At 35.6% G+C, this 22,690-nt stretch overlaps 1 protein-coding gene across 6 annotated transcripts in view; it reads left to right on the top strand.

Annotated features, from left to right (window-relative positions):
• LOC129720805 (putative ferric-chelate reductase 1 homolog) overlaps positions 1 to 22,690 on the top strand; it is a 68,499-nt gene that overhangs the window by 3,577 nt on the left and 42,232 nt on the right. Inside the window, exon 1 of one of the 6 annotated variants that reach the window (XM_055672561.1) lies at positions 14,584 to 17,372. The exons of 4 other annotated variants lie outside the window; for them this stretch is intronic. The gene's annotated coding sequence lies outside the window, so the exon portion shown is untranslated. Of the gene's footprint in view, positions 1 to 14,583; positions 17,373 to 22,690 lie in introns of those variants that run through there. One more of the 6 variants, XM_055672564.1, reaches the window with a different exon arrangement.

The raw sequence follows: 22,690 nt of genomic DNA, 5'->3' as shown, positions 1-22,690 counted from the left end.
AAAAGGTTTTATGATAATATAGTTACGCATAACCATCGGAGCAGAACTTGTACTGATTACCATTAATGTTTGTTGCGTGCTTGAATGGAAACGGGATCAGAAGAGCCACTGCGACCATCTTGTTGATTATTATTATTTGTCGCTGGTCCCGATTGCTGCACAAAGATTACGAGGTACCCGTACTCATTGATGAAGCAGGGTTGGTTGGTAGCAATGCTGTGCTCCAATTTGGTATCGCATAACAAATCACATAGCCAAAGAGACCAAACGACCTTTTCGGGATTGGAATACGGAGTTAAAAGGTAACGTCCTAGGAAGTCATAACTAGCAGACGCAGGGGCTTCACAATGACAAAAGTAGGTTAGCTGACGTTTCAACTGCAAGGTTATAGAGGCGGCTGTTATCACACAGGACAATATCATTGTTTTTCAGGTGGTAAAAAGGGCAGTTTCTGGTAATAACTTCGTAGTTCACCACGCTGCGCTGCACACCCAAACTTACTTGGACGCACATTTTGCGAACTTAAGTGCCAATAGTCCTAGAAGAGGCTGTCCCAGAAGATAACGATTTTCGCAATCCTGTAGTCACGTTTAAGACATACCTAGATGCAGACGCGTAGAGCATATACTTCTGCTTGAAAAACGGTGGGCCGTATACTCATTGGGATAGTCACCTTATTTTTTTTATCCTGTATGGACTTCCTCACTGTGACCAGAATCGTTGGTCTATTGTAAGATATACCCGGGTGTCTGCTGTATCCCGCACTTTTATTATTAGTAATACCGCTATTGAGAAGTGGCATGCTTATTATTATTTTTTATCAGTGCTTGTGTGTAATGTGATGTTACCCTTCCTTTTACACGCCAAATTTTTTTTGTTCACACAACATTTATTTGACACGGCACAATACAAATTAATGTTTTACGGATCCAATTAAGTCTAATGCCTTATGGTCTAAAATATCTTATAAGCTAAAATCAAATTTTTTATCCTTGCTGCCGACTACGAGCTGGAACTAAATCTATTACTAAAACTAACATGGTTTTTTTTATCCGAGATTCGTTTCGCTGTTAAATGGGCACCTTGATGCTCTTCAATAGCTGTAAACAAGTAGCATGTATGGTAAGTTTCGCTGAGCGAGGATATCACGAACTGGCACATAGGGCTGTATTCCTCGGGCCCTGAGGGTGTCCAAAATTAGAGATCTGGCGCCGCGGAATTCAGCACATACCCAAACCACGTGTTTAATGTCTTGATACCCCGATCCACGAACGCATTGATTGCTGCTCGCCAGTCCAATACGCAGGAGATGTGCATCTAACCCGTAGTGGTTGGACATAATCCGAGACATCATGCGAATGAAATCTCGTCCTACATCCAACCCCCGAAACCAAGGTTTGGTGGAAACCTTGGGGATGATGCTGTGTAGCCACCTCCCCAGTTCTCCCTTATCCCACGAGGCCTGCCAGTTGACAAGTGTACTCTGACGTGAAAATTTTAAAAATTCATTGTAGGCAATTGGTCTGTTGTAAATATCACCGTTTGTTGCGCCCACCTTAGCCAAAGTGTCCGCTTTCTCATTGCCCGGAATGGAACAATGAGAAGGGACCCACACTAAGGTAATCTGAAAGATTTTTCGGATAAAGCACTCAGAAACGCCAAATTTTTTGCCAATATCACCAATTATAATTCCCAGGAGAAGTTCCGTCGTGCGTCCTTCTGGCCAGTTTTATTGATAAAAGGGAACTGATGGAGAGGAGCCTGACATCAAATGGCTTGGTTCTACTAAGATTCGAACCTACGACCATCCGCTTGACAAAGTGAACTCTGTAACCTTGCGGCTACGCTGCTCCCCATAAACATCGGAGCCAGTGTTGGATCCAATTTATGAACCATCTGTGTAAGAGCAGACGATGCCGGATGAAACATCGAGGTTGTTCTGAACCGCCATGCAGTCTGATACTGTGGTGACTAAGGGAGTGAGTTTGAACTCCCTTAGAATGCGAACCATACAAATTTAATATGATTTGACACAATCACATTTGTTTCATTTTCGTTCATAAATCGCCTGGATTATTAATATTCTTTCGCTTATTGCTATATCTCAACTAGTTTGAACCATTTTCAACCACTCTTTTCCTATAAGGGGTACTCACTGTGTGATATCGCCCTGGTGTCTGCAGTATTCCGTACTACTATTATCAGTAATATCATTATTGAGACGAAGTGATATGCTCATTTTGTTATCCATGCTTGAAAATACACATTTCACGCTTTCTTTGTACGCTTACTGTTCCGAGCCTTTTTCCTCCTGCCAATATTATCGGCAATTATATTTCCCTGAAGAGGTTTCAACGAAACGTTCTTCTGGCCAGTGGCGTAGCGCTGTTGTCCCTCCCTTCCAAAACCATTTCCGCTATTTTTTTTTCATTGTTAGGGTTTTTCGAATTTCGTTTAGCAGTAGGTTCAAGTTTCGTGTTCTCGAAGAAGTGCGAAATTTCAGTTCAATCGGACTTTAGAAAGTCATGCCGAACTTATTAAGTATTTGAAATCGAGAATTTTTTTGGCTCCAAAACGTCTTAGCAATGCATGAAACTTTGAAATATGATGTTGTCTTCAGAGTTGCCAATAAAATTTTCGATTTAACTGGAATAAGGCTGAAGAAAAAACTGGATCCCAAATAAATTTAGAAAAAAGGAAAAAAAATGTGAAGGAGCTTTTCTGTTACGGGGATTGAATCCAGTGTCAGTTTTAGATACAGCAACTAAAGAGATAACTCTTCGCAAAAAATTACTCATTTTAATCAGAACTGTCTTGTTTTGTTACATTTTGTTAAAATTATGGACTGACAAATTTCCTCTAACAGCAACAAAATTTAAAATTACGCAATCAATCTATCTCAAAATTGATATATAGAGCTTTTCCATTTACTTTTATACTTAAAAAAAGTATTAACGCAACATTTCCTCCGTTACATCAGTGAAGTTTAAACTTCAATTATTTCTGACTTCGCTATCTTTTGGTATTTAAGTCCTCTAACATTTTTTTAACTGCTACGCAACAGAAAATAAATAGAAGATTTTTTTATGGTCTGGTAAAATCTATTTGTTTGGATTTATCTCAATCATGTCATGCCGTCTTTTATTTGACCGTGTTTCGTGCGAGAAGATGGTATACTGAAAATGCTGTTACAGGTTGTCGAAAACCTGGGAAAACCTGAAAAATCAAGGAATGTCAGGGAATTCATTTTTCGATCAGGGAAATCAGGGAACTGACAAATATTCAGGGAAAATTTTTCAAACCAAAACGCGATTTTTTTGAGCGGCTTTTTAGTGCAAAAACTGATTTTTTCAGCGCAAAAGATTAATTCGGGACATCTACTGTTGAGTTTCATATCCGATTCAATGCTTTATTCACTGTGATTTCGGATTTGCGTTGTTATACGTTGTACTTTTTTTTTGCCGAATACTGAAAAATATCAGGGAAATTGATGTTGAATATCAGGGAAAATCAGGGAATTTTATTTTGAAAATTTTTTCGCCACCCTGTGTTAAAAATTGTCATAATAATTTCAAAACAATCTACAAAATTTCCGTTTTAAAAATATTTCCGAAAATCAATCGGAGCTTTTGTGAATAAAAAACTGGATAAAACTGGCAAATATCTGAAAAAACTGGAAGATTTTGGGAATAAACCGTTCGACCAGATCACTTGAAACAACCGGAGGAATCTAGTTTAAACTGGAACATTGGCAACCCTGGTTGTCTCACACATTTTTTTTAACAAATCGATTTTTTAAGTATGATATTTTTTTTTAATACAACACTAAATCTCGCAATTTATGCATTTTGAAGACATTTGGCTTGAAAAAAATTTCGATATAGGAAATTTGGTGCTTTTCTCTTCGGTCGGAAAAGTTGATCTTTTAGTCCTTTGCTAGGAACTAGTAATACATAAGTCCCCATACGTCCAATAATGCCCTGAATCAAGTTTGTTGTCTTAACTTTATTGAATAAATTTTACTTAATCTTTACTTACTGAAAAACCCTAGCGAAACTATTCTTTTTCTGCGATTTCTTTCTCTGTTCTATGTTCGCTATTCTTTTTTGTTGCCTACTTATATCGGTGCCGTGCGGCCTTCATTGTTTCCCATGGGAAACAAGGTGTCTAATATCATCACTTTATACCTGCGAAGGAATGTCGGGAACCATACTATTTCGGACTATGCAATGGAGCATTGCATCGAATCTGTGGAAATAGAATTTTGTGACTATACCAGGTTCTGGAAAAGAAGGTACCGTAAACGCGGCAAACTTTGATAGTGCGCGTAAGGGTGGGCGAAACAGCTTTTTTGGAAGAGCGGCTCTGAACCGCTCACTCACCGTTCCGAACAGACTCACCGACCGACGGCTTATGGTTCACAATGGTTCACGAGCGTTGACATTTCGTGTTTGCTCGGTAAACTTCAGGTTCGCGCGAACGCATCAGTTCTGGTGCGCTCAAAGAACCGTGGCTCTTTTTCGTGAGCCGTTCGTTCTTTCGTTTTTTTCTAAGAACCGGTGCATATGAACGGCTCGTGAGCCGTTCACCCATCCCTAAGTGCGCGTAACATTGATAGCGCATAACAACCGTTATTTTGACAGCAACTTATTCACTACCATTTTGAGGTTTCGGTATTCCTGTCTGTATGCAGCAACAACAATCACATATTTTTCATATAACTGACCCTAAGAGCAATATCCCAATATAGTTTAATAAACACTATATAAAATTTTCATATGGGCTGGTAATAAAGGTAACAAACAGACAGTCAAACAAAGTCGACAAAATCATCGAAAACCTACATCTACGAAGTACATGGATAGCCTCCTTTGGAATGGCTGACGAAAAATGTAAACTATTAGGAAGAAAGGGGATCTGATGAAAATCTATGTTGAAAATTTGTAGGGACTAGAGTTTTCAAAGAAAAGGGCCAGAAACGATCCAAGATGTGTCTACATAGTTTATGGATAGCTCTTTGACCAAATATTTGACCAAATATTCATTATTTCAGCATTATCAAAGTTAATCGCAAACGAAAACTAGTCCCTGGTTACAGGAAAAAAATCATTGTATTTGACAATATTGATGGATTCTGTTACTATTCATGCATTATAGTATATCCAGTACCTATATTAAAAATGCGAAACCCAGAGAAAATCTATTAGAGATACTTATATTCGGCTATCAAAATTAACCGCCTCAACGGTACTGAAGGATTGAGCTTGAATTTTGCATGGGGACTTCATTCGAGAAACCAAAACTTTTGAGATCTAACATTGAACGAAATTCGAGAATTAGATTTCCATTGACACTCTACTGTTTATGTCATGCGATAAACAACAATTCGAATTTTTCTCGAATTGACTATGACTAAACTACACAACGGTTCGCGGTATCGTTGTGTGTGGGACTTTCTAACCCTGTTTTGCTACATGGTATTCATTGATTACGATTTCTCTCTCTCTCCATTACTCTTAAAATTCACAAATTTTTATCAAGCCCTGCTCCTATTAGGACTTATTAAGAACTAATGTCTAGCAGTAAAAGACAACATTTATCTAAAACATGACGCTGATAAATAATCCTCCGCCAGTAATAAGAATTTAATCTCAAAATCAAAGGCTTTTTTTACACCAAGTATAAAAATATTCTATCTCGTTACGAAAAATGTTAACATAATTATCGTTTTTAATTTCTATGGAAAGCTTCATATCGTTGGCATAAATAATAGTTTTTACATGTTTTGGACTAGAGGAAATGTCATTTACAAATAATATAAATAGTAGAGAGCCCAGGTGAGAGCCTTGAGGAACTCCAGAGGCTACCGGAATAGATTTCGAAAGCCTAGCTTTGATTTTGACTGTTTATTGACGAACTCTCAAATACGATTCAATCTACTCAAGTAATTATGGATGAATTCTTACTTGAAGAGAAGCAGGGGTATAACAATCCGATCAAAAGCTTTACTGAAGTCAGTATACAACTTTTCAACATAAATTCCTTTATCCATTGCGTCCAAAGAGAAGATAACCCGTAAAGACCCGGGACGGAACTTGTTTTTTGAAAATGCTCGTTCTCAGCACTGGAACGGCCGATTTGGGAAAACTTGGAATTTTATTCAAGGGGAATAGTTGCTCTAAGTTTTGGAAAAGGTTTCACCACTCTGGACCCCTCCCCGTTTTCATGAGACACAAATATGCCTGTGTTTTTTTCTAATTTTTCAAACAGATTGAGCAAACACTGGGAATTTCCATACGTATCAATTGTTCCATGTATCAAATCATGTCAGGTAGATGAAATATTGTATGTAAGAGTGAATTTTGGAGTTTTTAAATTATTTCAGTACAAAATCACAAGAATACGTATTTTTATAAAAATTCAAATAACAAAATCGTTCTTCAAATTTTAAGCTGTACATTTTTGAGGCAAGGTCTTCTGAATCCATACGCGATGAAATATTTATTTTAGCATGCAAATATTTACGATGATACGTATGAAAATTCCCAGTGTTTGCTCAATCTGTTTGAAAAATTAGAAAAAAAAACAGACATATTTGTGCCTCACGAAAACGGGGAGGGGTCCAGAGGGGTAGCACCTTTATCAAAACTTAGAGTAACTATTCCCCTTGAATAAAATTCCAAGTTTTTCCAAATCGGCCGTTCCAGTGCTGAGAACGAGCATTTTCAAAAAACAAGTTCCGTCCCGGGTCTTTACGGGTTTATAAACTCGAGTAAGTTAGTTGTTGTTGAGCGCCCTTTGGAAAAAAACAGTGTTGCGTGGAAACAATTCTATTTTTTATTTTATCTGCAGGAATAACTTCTTGTAAATAATTGCATCAAAAAACTTAAGTATACAAGAAAGAACGGGTATGCCTCGATAGTTGCTAATGTCAGATTTTTTACCAGATTTGAACACAGGAACTAGGTACGATTTTTTCCATAATTTCGGGAAGCAGCCGGATTTCAGTGACATATTGAAAATCAAGAACAGTGTGGAATTTAGCTCTTCAGCTAAATGTTTCATAAATGCTGGTTCCGCCCTTTAGACGAATCCGAAGTTTTTGGATCATCTTTAATTTCGAGTGCGCTGACATGTTCAATGTTGAAATAGTTGGAAAACTCAGGAAAGTTGGTGAAGAATGTATAGTCTCGATCTGATTCTGAGAAAGTTGTATAATTTTGTTGAAAAAAATCTGCAAATAGATCGGAGATGCCCGTTTGGCTCTCTTCTACTTTACCATGCAGTTGCATTTTTGAAAGAAAATTTTCTGATCTTAACTTTGATTTAACATATTTGAAAAGAATTTTTGGGAAAGAGTTGATTTCAAGCTCAGTTTTTAGTGTGAACAATTCAACCGCGTTACTTATGGCGTCGTTTATTTCGCCGCAGTTGTTATGATAAGTTGATGAAGCATCAATATTTTTCTTGTTATACCGCTACTAGGACTTATTTGAAATTGATGTCCTGCGAGAAAATACCATGGAACGGGGTGAAATTGATCAATTTTGATAACAATTTCCAATTAACTAGCTTCATGAACATTTTTTTCTGAAATAGTATAATTTTAAAACAAGTACTGGTATGTGCTCCAGTAAACCCTTTATGGCTATTGGTGCAATTTCTATCGTCTACTTCATGAAATAAATTCGATATGCTATAAGGTGCTATGAGGTAAATTGGGGTGAAATTGATCACCATTGGAATCCATACATTCTTTTGGCAATGTGCTTTATTTTCGATATGCTAAAGATAAATGATGATTTCTGTGCTGTAAAATATCATTTACAACTAGTTTGGAAACGAATATAACGATATTTCAGGTTGAAATTTGTTTATTTTGGTTCACGAGCCGCTTGTTGCCAAATTTGCTCTTATTTGATCGTCGTTAGACCGATTTCAATTCGGTTTGTTGCAAAAGCTCAAAAACTAGCTCTGAAATTAAAATATTTGTGGTTTCCTGCGAATTTATCAGTATTTTTTCAATGGTATGGAATGCTCATTGTTGAAAATTACATTTTTTGAGCTTTTATCAAACTTTACTCACTTCTCCAAACGTAACGTAATTAACCCTCAACTAAGATTACGTTCAGTAAATTCAATTCTTTTTTTGTTATTTGGAAACTTGTTTGAATAAATTTGATTGAGTTTTGACTGAGTTAGAAGAATTTTTCGAAAATATGAAAAATTGCACCGGACATGCAAGGGTTAACTTTGAAGGTATGTGAATCATGCAAAAGTTGCGTTTAAGGACACATTAACATTGCCTAGTGTTGTAAGAGCAATATCTTTTAATTAGTTTTTTTTATCACGAATTTTCAGGTGATCAATTTCACCCCACTGATCAATTTCACCCCATTCTACGGTATCTCTTTGTAGAGTTGATTAAAGTCGAGTTAAGCTTAGCTTACCTAACCTAAAATGAACTGCATATATAGCAATCATTGCTACATCATGATTTATTGACCAGCCATTGTCATACAGGTAGATAGAGGGAAGGGGTGATAGCGTAACCTTTACTGTTTGAAGATCGTTTTAATCCTTGCATCTCCACAAAGGTCACAGGAAAATCTTTTGAACTATTTTTGATTTATTCTGATTTGAGAAGCACATTTACCTTATTTATATTTGATATCGGTTCACAAATGTGTGCGATTTAACGGGTGACAACTAAAATTTCGGAATTTTTTGTCTTCTGCTGTCAAAAGAGGTGAATGTACTTAAAGAAAAACCGATTTATTTCTTACGAAGATACATTCATTATCAACGAAAAAAATAATGAACACTGGAGAAAGATCCGTAACCGGCTTTCCGACGAAACCGATTAAAAGAGTTGTACGATCTTCACGTCGATTTCTCAAATGCATCATTTCATTCTAGCATACAACTGTTTGCAGTTCGTTGCTTTCCAGTTATTTTTGTACACTATAAGGAACTCGAAACCCCACAGAAAGTTTCGATTGGACGGCCCTGATGCAGATCGTTGAAATACGTATTTCGTAAAATATTATACTACACAATGCGGATTCGATTCACATCAACATATCATAAGAAGGCTGTTGTGGCTGCGCACAAATGCGTTACGTATAATAAGGGGAAATTAGTTATTATATTTTCATTTTTGGAACTGAGCAAAATTAATGTTGTTGGGGCCACACACACAAAAGTGCTTCAAATTCTATGATTTGGAACTGGTCAAACCAACAGTAAAATAGCAAGAATTGCTTGTTAGAGGAATCCAAAATAACAGAAGATTGAAAAATCATCGTGTTCATTATTAAGTTGTACACATGTTCAAACAGATCCTTCTCGATATTTTTTCAATCTTTTTCAAGTGCGACGTCAAAACAACCACTAACTCTTCTATCTGAAATTCGCCTAAAAATTTTACTAATCACAGAGTTTCTCACTAAAAAAATTGAAAGGATGAGATATTGTAAATTTGTGGATGGAGTATCACGAGCCAAAAATGAAAATTTCAACTCTTTAATAAAGAGCAAATACGTTATCATGGTTATCAAACACGTTATTGTGGTTTTAGGTGCAAATGGTTGAAGCATAATTATGAAATTTGAAATTACCTTGTTATGTAGCTGATAATGGACCACTGATCGGTTGTTTGCATCGATTTTCAAAATGATTATTGTAGATCGTACTGTAGTAAAATGTGCCTCATGCCTGGTATTGGTTTTCAAACAGATAATTTAAAGTGAGGTTTATTGCATTTAAAAAGTCTGAAATTTGAATGGGGCAGATATTACGCCATCTGTGTGGCAAGCTAGGAAAGATCTAATTAATATTGTTCATAATGACCAAATGACCACAGTAACTTCTTGTATTTTGAATAAATTATTAATTGTATAAATTACATGAGTTATAATTGTATAAATGATTGCATGAGAAGAAACAGTTCACCTGGTTCACTTCGTTTAGGTATGGTCCCTTAGTCGGGATCCTTTTTCACCTCCATCTCATCATCATCCCAAACGGAAGCGCAAACTTCTCGAATTTATTCAAATTACGGCTTGATGTGATATCAGCAGCTACGGGTGCTAATACGGCTACTGTATAGCGTTTTGTAAAGTGATTATTACTTCATCCTAGCACACAATTAAACCCCTTCCCGCCTTTGATCACAGCATAGATAGCAGCTTCAAAGTGTGTCTATTGGTAAAAACTAGACGGCATTTTTTTTGTTCATGGTTTGCCATCTCAGCCGCTAGTCATCGCAGCGAATCGAGCAGCGAGCGGCCATTTAGTCTGTCGGCTGTAACATTCGAAACGATGCATGATAGCTGGAGTACGATAGATCCCGTGGTCACGGTTTAACAGGTACTAGTTGTTCACTCCATCGCAGTAGCCACCCCCCTATGCGCCCGCCGGCGGAACATCCGCGGGTGTCTTTTGTCTGCGTTTAATCTCCTCGTGGGGCTTTTCATTTGGAGGGAGCGTTACTTTGTCCCCGTTATTAAATTTGCCACGGTTCGGCAAGTTGTTTTCAAACCGATCTTCGACATGTGTCTGCACGTGTGTATAGTCGCGGACCGAGCTGACTGATTTGGTTGCCGGCCTCCGCGCAGTTAGCAACCGGGTGAGAGTTGAGCGGTTCAGGTACTACGCCGTTCAAGCAGATGTAAACGTCGAACGGACGGAACCTGTTTGAAGCGAGGAATGTTGCGAAATTTGTATTAGAAGCTAACTGCTTGAAACAGGTTTTCTTCTCCTCGTGCTATTTGTTGACCAATTTCTGTTGGTTGATAAAATCGGACCCATTTCGACAATACGGCCGTCACATGTCCCTTGCTTAGCGAAATTTATTTGTCAAAACAAGCTGTTTATAGTTTCCTAATTAGCATAGTATTTATTTGACAAACTAAAACGTAGTTTCCAGTCGCTGTATGATGTGATAAATTCTTCGTCTTGTATACCTTGCATGCTTTGGAATTGATCAATCTTTGAATAGTATAATCGAAAGCAGTGTTAAAAATCAAGCAATTGATGCAATGAAGTGTATTTCATAATCAAATTAATTATAAAGAGAAGGGTTCAAGGTCATGAGGAAAAAAATGCTTCAGTTCACCTGGCAGAGGGTGAATGGACAGTGCGAATAATGAATGACTTTTGGTTCGCACCTTTACTGTTGCTTGCTGCCACCAGAGCAAGTACAATTTCAATGTCAACTCGTGCTGCTAGAAGTTGTCTGTTCCGGTTTTTACACGGGACCGGTTCAAGTGAGCACGGAAATCATCGACGATCGACGGCGGACGGTTATACTACCCCGCAAAGGCACACCCACTAAAAATGACGAATGACGGTGTCGTTTTGAGCGTTTGCGGATGCCTAGCTCTAGAATGTTTTTTTTTTTTCTGGGGGATCGTGATGGCGGCGATCAGGCGATCAAACATGACGATAGGATTGTTGTATCATCTGAGGACGGGGATTTGAGTGGTTCTTGACAGAGTTTGATTAACATCGGTAGTAACTGTGGCTTAGGTTGGTGATTCTCGGCTTGTTGAGAATGCGTGGGATTCACGAATTTGATGTGATCGTTCAAGTTGAAGTGATCGGAGTCAAGGTCGGTTATTGTTGATCGATATCTTCTCTTCAACGTTTAGAAAAAACTGAATGAGTGGGAATGTTTGCTGCAATAAGAGCAGTCATTAAAGGGCCTCGATTCATAGGCTTAATTCTAAAAACACTCTATACATGAAGCCATTGTTTCGTTGCAAAAATCTAATTATTACAAAAAAGAACTGAAATTTTATTCTATTTTTAAGAAAACTTGCAGATACGATTAAACTTTTGGTAAAAAGTCCACGGTAGTGAAATGTAAGATAATACATTTCTGAAGATTGAGTTTCAGAGTATTCCACAGTGTTCTACTTTGCTGATTTTATGCTCTAAATCAAGAAGATAGCGTTTTACAAACTACAGTAAAAAATATCAGCCCATAAAAACCGTATAAATTTATAGAATAATAGAAAAATATAAAAGTTATAGGAAAAAGTAATAACGAAAAATAGGAAACATATCTCGCAACACTGCCATCCAAAATTGATATTTTTTGGATACCTAGATTAATTTTCTTCAAAATTTCACTTCTGGAAGATCCATTGCTATAACATATCCGAAAAGACCCTAAACAAGAAAATTGCTTGAAACCTGAGAAAATTTGATTTCATTTCTTAAAAATGCTCTAACTCGAGAATCGCACATAATACCTTTAGAATTTTTCAAATGCAAAAAAAAAACGTATCTGGCAACACTAGCACCTAAAACTGTTTTTTTTACTAATTTTTAAAAAATTTTTTTTTCATATCTCCGGATATGTTATATCAATGGAAATTTCAGAAATTGAACTAATAAGAAACTAACCTAGAAATTCAAACAAATACAGTCGAATCCCTCTATAACGACACTTTTTGTAGCGATAAATCTCGCTATAGCGACATTCTCAACAGTCCCTTATGTTTTATACTAAAATTCTTTGTTTTATTGCGACATTTCGCTATCCACGACCTTCCTCTATAACGGAATACCAAAACTAATACTTGTCATTCTTTATTGCGACAATAGTACAGTCGAATCTTTCTATAACGACATTGCTTAATCTATAACGACATTCTCAACGGTACTTTCTGTTCTACATGTACAATAATTCTTCGTATTATTGCGACATTTCGCTATAACGACAGTCCCGTGCGATGTCGCTATAAAGGGATTCGACTGTATAAATTTTGGTGAACAGTGTTGTCAGAAATTTTACATTTTTTTCTTCATTCTCGCTTATTTTCCGTCGGTATATTTCCGCCACTGTTGTGGCCAATTACCGACGCCCAGGGAGGCGACTCCACACCCAGGTCCCTAACTCACGACCCGTTTATTAACGGACCGGCGCCAACGGCTTTACTTCCTCATGCGATGGATTTTTCGCCTCAGAAAATCTCCCGGTGTCGGCTAGGATTGAATCTAGACCAGTTGGGTTGGTTGTGAGTGAATCACGCCACCTCACAACCATCGACACCTATGTCGGCGGTGGGATTCGAACCCAGGCGTCGAGCGTGGTTGGCGGAGACGTTACCAACCACACTAGGCCCCCGCTGGAAATTCTACATTTGAAAAATAAAACTCCAAAATAATAAAAAAAGCTTACTTTCCATGGATTTCCAATAAACTGGCAACACTTCCGATCCAAACTTAAATATATAAAATAATATGGAAAATTGTGAGCAATGTCAAAGATGTAAAAAAAGTGAAAACGGCAAAAATGTCCAAAATGTCCAAAATGTCCAAAATGTCTTAAATGTCAAAAACGACAAAAATGACAAAAAGAACCAAAAGGACAAAAAGGACGAAAAGGACAAAAAGTACAAAAATAACAAGAAGGACAAAAAGGACAAAAAAGACAAAGAGGACGAAAAGGACAAAAAGGACAAAAAGGACAAAAAGGACAAAAAGGACAAAAATAACAAAAATGACAAAAAATGACAAAAATGACAAAAATGACAAAAAGGACAAAAATGACAAAAATGACAAAAATGACAAAAATGACAAAAATGACAAAAATGACAAAAATGACAAAAATGACAAAAATGACAAAAATGACAAAAATGACAAAAATGACAAAAATGACAAAAATGACAAAAATGACAATAATGACAAAAATGACAAAAATGACAATAATGACAAAAATGACAAAAATGACAAAAATGACAAAAATGACAAAAATAACAAAAATGACAAAAAACGCAAAAATGACAAAAATGACAGAACTGACAAAAATGACAAAAATGACAAAAATTACAAAAATTACAAAAATTACAAAAATAAAAAAAATTACAAAAATAAAAAAATGACAAAAACTACAAAAATGTCCATTGTGTTGAAATGTTAATTATGCCAAAAATATCAATAATCTAGAATGACCAAAGTGACAGTATATCTAAAATTCTAAAATGTCCAAAATATCTAACATGTCTAAAATGTCTGAAAGAATAGAATATTTAAAATGTCTAGAATGTCTGAAATGTCTAAAATGTATAAAATGTCTAAAATGTCTAAAATGTCTAAAATGTCTAAAATGTCTAAAATGACTTAAATGTCTAAAATGTCTAAAATGTCTAAAATGTCTAAAATTTCTAAAATGTCTAAAATATCTAAAATGTCTAAAATGTCTACAATGTCTACAATGTCTAAAATGTCTAAAATGTCTCAAATGTCTCAAATGTCTCAAATGTCTCAAATGTCTCAAATGTCTGAAATGTCTGAAATGTCTAAAATAACTAAAATGTCTAAATGTCTGAAATGTTTAAAATGTCTAAAATGTCTAAAATGTCTAAAATGTCTAAAATGTCTAAAATATCTAAAATTCTAAAATGTCCAAAATATCTAACATGTCTAAAATGTCTGAAAGAATAGAATATTTAAAATTTCTAGAATGTTTGAAATGTCTAAAATGTATAAAATGTCTAAAATGTCTAAAATGTCTAAAATGTCTAAAATGTCTAAAATGTCTAAAATGTCTAAAATGTCTAAAATGACTTAAATGTCTAAAATGTCTAAAATGTCTAAAATTTCTAAAATGTCTAAAATATCTAAAATGTCTAAAATGTCTACAATGTCTACAATGTCTAAAATGTCTAAAATGTCTCAAATGTCTCAAATGTCTCAAATGTCTCAAATGTCTCAAATGTCTGAAATGTCTGAAATGTCTAAAATAACTAAAATGTCTAAATGTCTGAAATGTTTAAAATGTCTAAAATGTCTAAAATGTCTAAAATGTCTAAAATGTCTAAAATATCTAAAATGTCTCAAATGTCTCAAATGTCTAAAATGTCTAGAAGGTCTAAAATGTCTAAAATGTCTAAAGTGTCGAAAATGTCTCAAAAGTCTCAAATGTCTCGAATGTCTAAAATGCCTAAATTGTGTAAAATATCTAAAATGTTAAAAATGTCTAAAATGTCTGAAATGCCCGAAATGTCTAAAATATCTAAAATGTCTAAAATGTCTGAAAGGTCTGAAAGCTCTAAAACGAAAAAAATATCAAAAATGTTGAAGAAGTAAAAAATGTCGTAAATGTTAAAAAATGTTAAAAAATTGTCAAAAATTTTTGAAATGCTAAAATTATCGAGATGTCAAAAATAACAAAAATTTTACATACTTGGTATGTAAAATATGTCAAAAACACCGAGAGGTTTTTAACAATGGTAACATCAGCTTAGGGAGCTGGAAGTTCCTAACATTTTATGATTACAACGCAGAGGCTGTAGCTTTCTGAGTGACGCATTAAGACATTTTCCATTAAAAGTTTACGTTAATCATTATTATTGACGTGAATTAGCACGTTGGGTTGAGTAAACAATGTCTATCTTTTATGACAGCCATTCTGGTGTGGATTCTGTTGTATGATTCCGAGTCACTCCACAAACCATTTCAAAATCATTCGCACTTGCTCTGCCGAAATAGCTCGCATTCCTCCAGGTGATAATTTCAATTGCAACCGAGCTAAGCTTTCGAAAACGGAGAAGGCAGAAAAAATATCCCACGAGTACACTCAACAATTTCCATACTTTGGTCCAATCTCAGTTTCCATGACACGATGATGAGCAGTGTAAACAAAACCATATCGGGCCGGGCGAAGCGAAGGCCCCGAGAGGCAAAACCAACAGACATATTGCCAAACCGCAGCTGCTGGACGGGAGCTCAGATGCGGTCAACGGAGGCACATTATCGCTATCCTCGCTTGATTGGTCGTTTGTAACTATTTATTATTATTACTGCTATGTGTGCGGTTCGTCGTTGTCCTGTGTCTCATCGCAGCATAGCACTGCAATTTGGGGTCTAATCCGTTTAGTAGGGTATTTCATAACTTCAGTTCAGAATGATTGGATGTCACGAACGTGCTCGGATGGAACCATTATGTTGCATCGGTCGGTTAGTCAGCTAGCCGGTCAGTGCTTCCATCCGTGATGGCTTTTCATACTGCCAGGTAGCGGCGACTGATTGGTGAGCGCTGTCAGTGTCAGCAAAAATGGACAGAAAGAGAGTTTCGAAACCTTTACGGCCGCGGCACTTGCCGCTTGAGAATAATGATTGCGTTGTTACAACTTCGGACGCTGGGAATCCTTAAACCGTTAATAACTATTAATGATTCTCAAATTTAAAGGCCACAAGTTGAAGGGAAGGAAAATGGAAAAAGCGGCTTTCAGTTATGCGGCCGCTGTCTAACCAAGCGAAAAACACCCTTTCTGATGGAAGTCTCTTTCAATGGAACGTCGCCTTTCATCCTTTCGTGTACATTTTCCCCGCGCTGAACAGAAAACGACATTCGTGGAAACCGTGGCAGATGAACCCGATGTGTATAATAAAAAGTATAGTGCCACATTATAACAGCAATCTCGACAGCTCGTCGCGAGGCCTCCCGACGAGAGTCGGAATCTGGTGGCCAAACCGGTTTTTGCTGTTTGGAATGTAAATTGGTTTTGTGTGACGGTTTGTTACAGCAGCGTGGTTTGGCCCGGAGTGTTAAATCCGATTGGTGTAGGCAGCGAACTTGGGCGAAAATAATATGCGTAGTTCAGCCTTGAAAACATCACAATCGTACGTGATCTGTGATTGCGATTTTCTAAGTAAAAATATAGTGCGGTAATCGTTGATGCAATTCGTTGTGGTTGGATTCTTAAAGAGCGACGGTGAATAGTTTTAGCTTAACGGTTTCTCCATTTTAGGGTACAAATTTCATTTGAAATTTTATGGAATGTGACTAGTAATGAAAACAAACACGGATCTTTGCTTCACTTCTACTTTAAATTATTTCTTTATGAAAACTGAATAATTACAGTGCTTCTTTATGAAAACTGAATAATTACAGCGCTCGATACTTTCGAGCGTACATTATTACAATGCCGCGGTTCACAAACATGTCCCTAGAGTCGCATGCACAACTATAAATGATTGAATCTTCTCATCTGATGAATGTATAAAATCTGAGTCATCCCATGGAGTCTGTACATGATGACGTAATGATGACTTTATACTGCGGCACCGACCGTGAATCAATTAATCGTGCGTAGCCGCTGGGTATTCGTGTGAATGCTTTCGGACTAATTCTAGCCAAGCATATCGCTGTTCCCGTTAAACTACGAATGCATTCAGCCATCGGGAAGACCCAATTCGGGTGTTTATGTGTCATGCATATTTCTTGTTTGGCATTTAGGTGAACGATTTTATTAGGTTGTTGTTTACTACTGATTTCAACAGAGATGCTTGGTACTAAAAATGTTATTTTTTTTCTTCCAGGTATTGTTCTTGTTCCGTTTGCGTAAACTTTAAAGGTAATTGACTATGCAAAAGTTTCATAGTATTTTTAATTCGTCTGATAATTTTTTGTTACCTTTTCAATTTTTGCTTTAATCTCAATAAAAATGAATATTGTAATAACATAGTATAAATTCAGAACGGGTAGCGATTGAGTGACTCGGAAATAGGAACATTAAAGGCAACGATTTCGATTTAATTGCAATTAAATAAAAATGAGATCAATTTAAATTGCAATTCAAATCCCATCACAAATCCCTGGACCCTAATTCAAATTCCAAAACAAGTCGCAATCGATATTACCAAATTCAAATCGCAGCTCTGGTCCTAATTGAAATCCATCCCGGATTCCAACCCAAGTCTGAATACAATTTTCAATACAAATTGAAATTTGAATCAAATATAAATCCATCTAAAAACTAAAGTCGTAATCGAAGCATAAATTTGAAGCTTTAACTAATATCATTATCCAAACTCAAATTCAAATCAGGATTCCAATTTATACCGAAATCTACGTTCACAGTAAAATTAAAATTAAAATTTCAAACTAAAATTCAAACTGTATTTTCGATGTTTTGTGCAACGTAAGAACCGACGATCACCGACGCGACGCGAGATCAGACAAACAACACTTATTGTTCTTACAACATAAAAAACGCATTAAAATTTTCCTTTTAGTCGACCGGTTTCGGGCTGCTACCGCCCATCTTCGGGACTTTGTCGAGACTAGTTGTTTTTCCATCTCCGTACTCTGTGGGCGTTCGGAGAGAGAAGGGATTTACTGCACTCTCAGTTTCGTCAGTTCGAATAAGCAGGATGTAACAGGGGGGTCGCCTTCATTCATTAATCGTTCCTCTTAAATTCAAATCTAATCACATCATTCAAAATCAAATTATTTATTTCAATCTAAAAATTAATTAATTCAATAAAAAATCTCCATTTAAAGTTCAACCAAAATCTCAATGCAAGTGAAATTCAGAATCCTAATACCAAAACCAAATTCTCAAATCTTATGTTTCAGATCGTAAATTAATTCCAAATCTAATCCAGAGACCAACACAATAGTACGGTAATATTTAGCTATTGAGCCAAATGGCGGTTAATTAGTCAACAATAATTTAAATTTGTATTGATATAGAGCTGTTTCGTAATCAGGCGGAAAATCCTTCTTTGAAATAATTGACACTAATTAATTCATACAAGACTATCGAGTATATGGGAAATAAATCAAATAAATCAATCTCTTAACATATTTGTTACGTCTCAAAAAAAATTAATTCAAACAAAACTATCACAGCTGAATGAGATTTATTTGGAAAATTAATATATATTACATACACAATTTTCCAACAGATTTTGTTCAAAAAATGAGTATACCGAAAACTCCATTTAACGAGCCCTAATTTCAATCTCATGCAATCGAAATCCCATGCCATATCTCAAATTTCAAACCAAACTTAAATACCAATCCGAATCTTAGTCCAACTTCCAATGCAAATATTAATCAATCAATTTTCAGTCTTAATTCGAACCCAATTATTAATCAAATATTCCATTTCTGATTTTTCATCCTCTGGATATTGATCTAAATCTCAACACAATTCGCAATCAAATGTAAAGTCGTATCTAAATCCAATTTTAAATTTTCATCAAATCCCAATTGAAATCTTGATTGAAATCCTAATCAAAATCCCTATTCCGCATCCTAATAGAAAACTCAATCCAAATATTTATCAAATTCAAATTCAACACGAAGTCGATACATAAATTCAAATCCTAATCGAAAACCAAATTCAAATTTAAACTCAACTTGAGATTGCAATTCAATTGTAAATCCAATTCAACAAGTAAATTTAATTCCAATTCCTAGCCCACATCCAAATTTGAATGCGAATCAAAATTCAAATCCTACCACAATTTCAAAAAGAAATTTAAATTAAGTTTAAGATCATAATCCTTCCTTCCAGTTGGTCTCGAAGTATGATGCTGGCCTAACAAGCCAGTCGTCGTAGGTTCGAGTCTCGGCTCGGGAGAGACTGCTAGTGTCTGTAGGATCGTAACGCTAGCTCCGCAATTGTCCTTTACACTAAACAGTTGGCTGCGAAGTCTGTGTATAATAAACAGAAGGTCAAGTTCCGAATCAGAATGCAGCACCAAGGTTTTGCTTTTTAACATCATAATCTCAATCCATTTGTCAATACGGAACACAGTTCCAATAATTGCAAGATTTGAATCATAAATCCATGTGCACTTTTTTATCCATTCAGACTTTCGAAATGTTCAACTTTACCCATCACAACTTTTATGTCAACATCAAAATTTAATTTTTTTTCCACAAAACTATATGCAAATTCCAATTCCAGTCTCAGATGAGGAAACAACCTAGGCCAAACCTTCAACAAATTGCTAGTTCAAATCTAAACTCCGATTCCAATCTAAATGCAATGCAAATCGCAATCAATTGATTTGTATTTCGAGTCCGATTTTTTAGGGTTTAGCTATGAAAATTATTAGTTCCATAGCTAATTCCTAAAAAAAATCAATTCTGGTCATCATGGTTCTAATCCAAATCCTTTCCAAATTTAAATTAAAATCCCAATTTCAAATCTAGAGATTTCAAATCAGAATCCAGACACAATTGTTGAAATCAAAATCTAACATTTGTATCAAAATTAAAATTCAAGTGCATATTCAGGTCGACGTCCAACTTTAAAAACTCAAATCAAAAATCCAAATTCAAATTCGAATGCAACTGGAAGTACAAATTCAAATTCATATCTTGACAAATTTTTGCTGCACGTATGAACTAAGCTTAGAATTAAGTTTTAGATCCACATATAAATTCCAAATTTAATTTCATTTAAAGCCACATCTATCCATAATTGAAAATCAGATCCATGTTTAATTTTTCATTCATTTCCTTTTCACGTTAGTATTAAAATTTTATATGCATGTCGAATCGAAATCCAAAGCCAAATCTTAATCGAAATTCCAAATCAAATCCCAATTAAACCGCTAATTCCAATCCATATGTTAATCTATCTTTCAAAGAAAATCCTAAACAGTCTGTTTTCAATTCATGCCCGAATCCAAATCCAAATTTCAATCCAAAATCTCTATTTAATGTTTCACACAAAACTCGTTATGAATTCCGATGAAGGTCAAACCCATATCCAAATCCCATTCCAGGTCTCAATTTTGATCTTAGTCCAAACACAAATCCCTATCGAAATTACAGTCATAACTAAATTGCAATTCAAATTCTATTCAAAGTTCCCATCAAATCCCAAATCTGGTTCTAATCGGAATCCTAGCACGAATCACGATCCAAACTCCAATTCAAATTTTTATCAAATTAAAATCAAAACTGACACTTAAAACTCACATTTTAATTCAAAGTAATATCCAAATTCAAATTCAAATTTGATTTCAACTCGACGTACACGTACAAATTTAAATCCAAATCCAAGTCCAAATTCAAATGAAAATCCAAATGTTAAATGCAAACGAAGCTTTAATCTAAATTCAAATCCTGCCAGATTTTGGATAGAAATATAAATCAAATTAAAAATTAAGATGTCAATCAATACATAAATTCCAAGACTAATTTCAATCAAAGCTAACTCTTGATCAGATTTCTAATCCATGCTCATTTTTTTCCATTTCCACCTTTACGTGGAACACCAAGTCAGATTTCAATTCAAGTCCAAATCCTTATTACAATTTCAATCCAACTACCATTTTACATCCTTATTTCAGGGTGGCCAGCGAATCTGGAACACCGGAAAACCCAATTTAAATCGAACCGGCAATTTCCATACCAAACCGGGAAATTCGTTGCGTTAAATTTAAACATTATTTTTCGTTTACTGCATGTTTGGAATCGTTTATATTAGTTCAACGTGCTTCACATTTTTTGCCATCTCACAAACACTGGATGGTTCCAGGATGGCCTGATGCACTCACAACCAACCCTAACTTGTCTAGATTCAATCCAAGCTGATACCGGGAGATTTTCTGAGGCGAACAATTTCTGGGATCGTGCCTTCTATCGCATGAGGAAGTAAAACTGGTGGCGGAACTGGACCGCGAAAATTAAAAAAATGTAACTTAAGCTTTCCTAAGGCTAGAAATGTCCGAAAATGATTTCAAAGAATTTACATTTTCGAAGACCAGCAGCGACGAAATCATAGACATTTTTGTGAAAAAATGAAAAGGGTCATAGCAAAAATTATTTGCAAACAATACACCTGGAAACCTGCAACTTAACCCGTAAGGTAAGGTCTCCTGAGTCCATACGCGATGAAATATTTTTTTTAGCATGCAAACGTTGTGAGAAAAACCTGTTAAAATTCACCAAAGTACGTATTTTCATGGAAACTTGATTTTCGCAGTCTCCCACAGTAGGTTTCAACTTGGCTCTTAAATTTTCAAGCTCTATATTTCTAGAGTCACGTTTTCTTAATCCAAAGATGCTGAAGGATTTATTGTTGCATGCACAGATTTAGAGAAAAAACGAGTTTGAATTCACTAAAGTACGGGTTCTTATGAAAACTTGATTTTCTCCAAATCTGTGCATGCTAGAAAAAATCTTTCACCATCTTTGGATTTAGAAGACGTTATTCTAAAAACATAGAGCTTGAAAGTTGGAGAGCTTAGTTAAAACCTACCGTGGGAGACTGAGAAAATCAGGTTTCCATGAAAATACGTACTCTGGTGAATTTAAACTGGTTTTTCTCAGAATGTTTGCATGCTAAAATGAATATTTCATCGCGTATGGATTCAGGAGACCTTACCGCTAAAATGTAGCGCTTAAAATTTGATGAACCGTTTTTTGCCACATAACACGTATAAATTGAACGTGTCAATTAAAAATTCTCATATATGAACTTGAAAATACGTGAAGATTTATCTACCTATTTTATTTGACGACTACGATGACATTCATTTTGGAGAAGAAGTAGATCGATCGGGTTTGTTTCATAAATTGATCAATGTAAATAAAAAATAAATTCTGTTCATAGCGAAATAAGCTAGAAAGAAGAGTTGCGAACCTAATTTATAAAACTTTCGAAATTTGTTAGAGTTTTTTCATGGTTGTGAACAACTCCTGAATGTCATCATGAGTACATATCGATAAAAATATAGAGTTTTAAGCAAACTTTAGGAACTATCCTTGAGAACCTTCTCTAGCATGGGCCTCCTTGATCTTATGGGGATTTCACGGCTGATTAGAAGCAGTTTGTGAGAATAATAAGTTTTATGCCCTGTTCTAAAGAACAAGCAATTAAAACTTCTTCAAGTACATCATAAAACTGATATTGTTACTTGGGTT

The sequence above is a fragment of the Wyeomyia smithii genome, chromosome 2 (genome assembly GCF_029784165.1).
Source record: "Wyeomyia smithii strain HCP4-BCI-WySm-NY-G18 chromosome 2, ASM2978416v1, whole genome shotgun sequence".
Taxonomy (NCBI): Eukaryota; Metazoa; Arthropoda; class Insecta; order Diptera; family Culicidae; genus Wyeomyia; species Wyeomyia smithii.
This window is presented reverse-complemented; position numbering and strand designations above follow the sequence as displayed.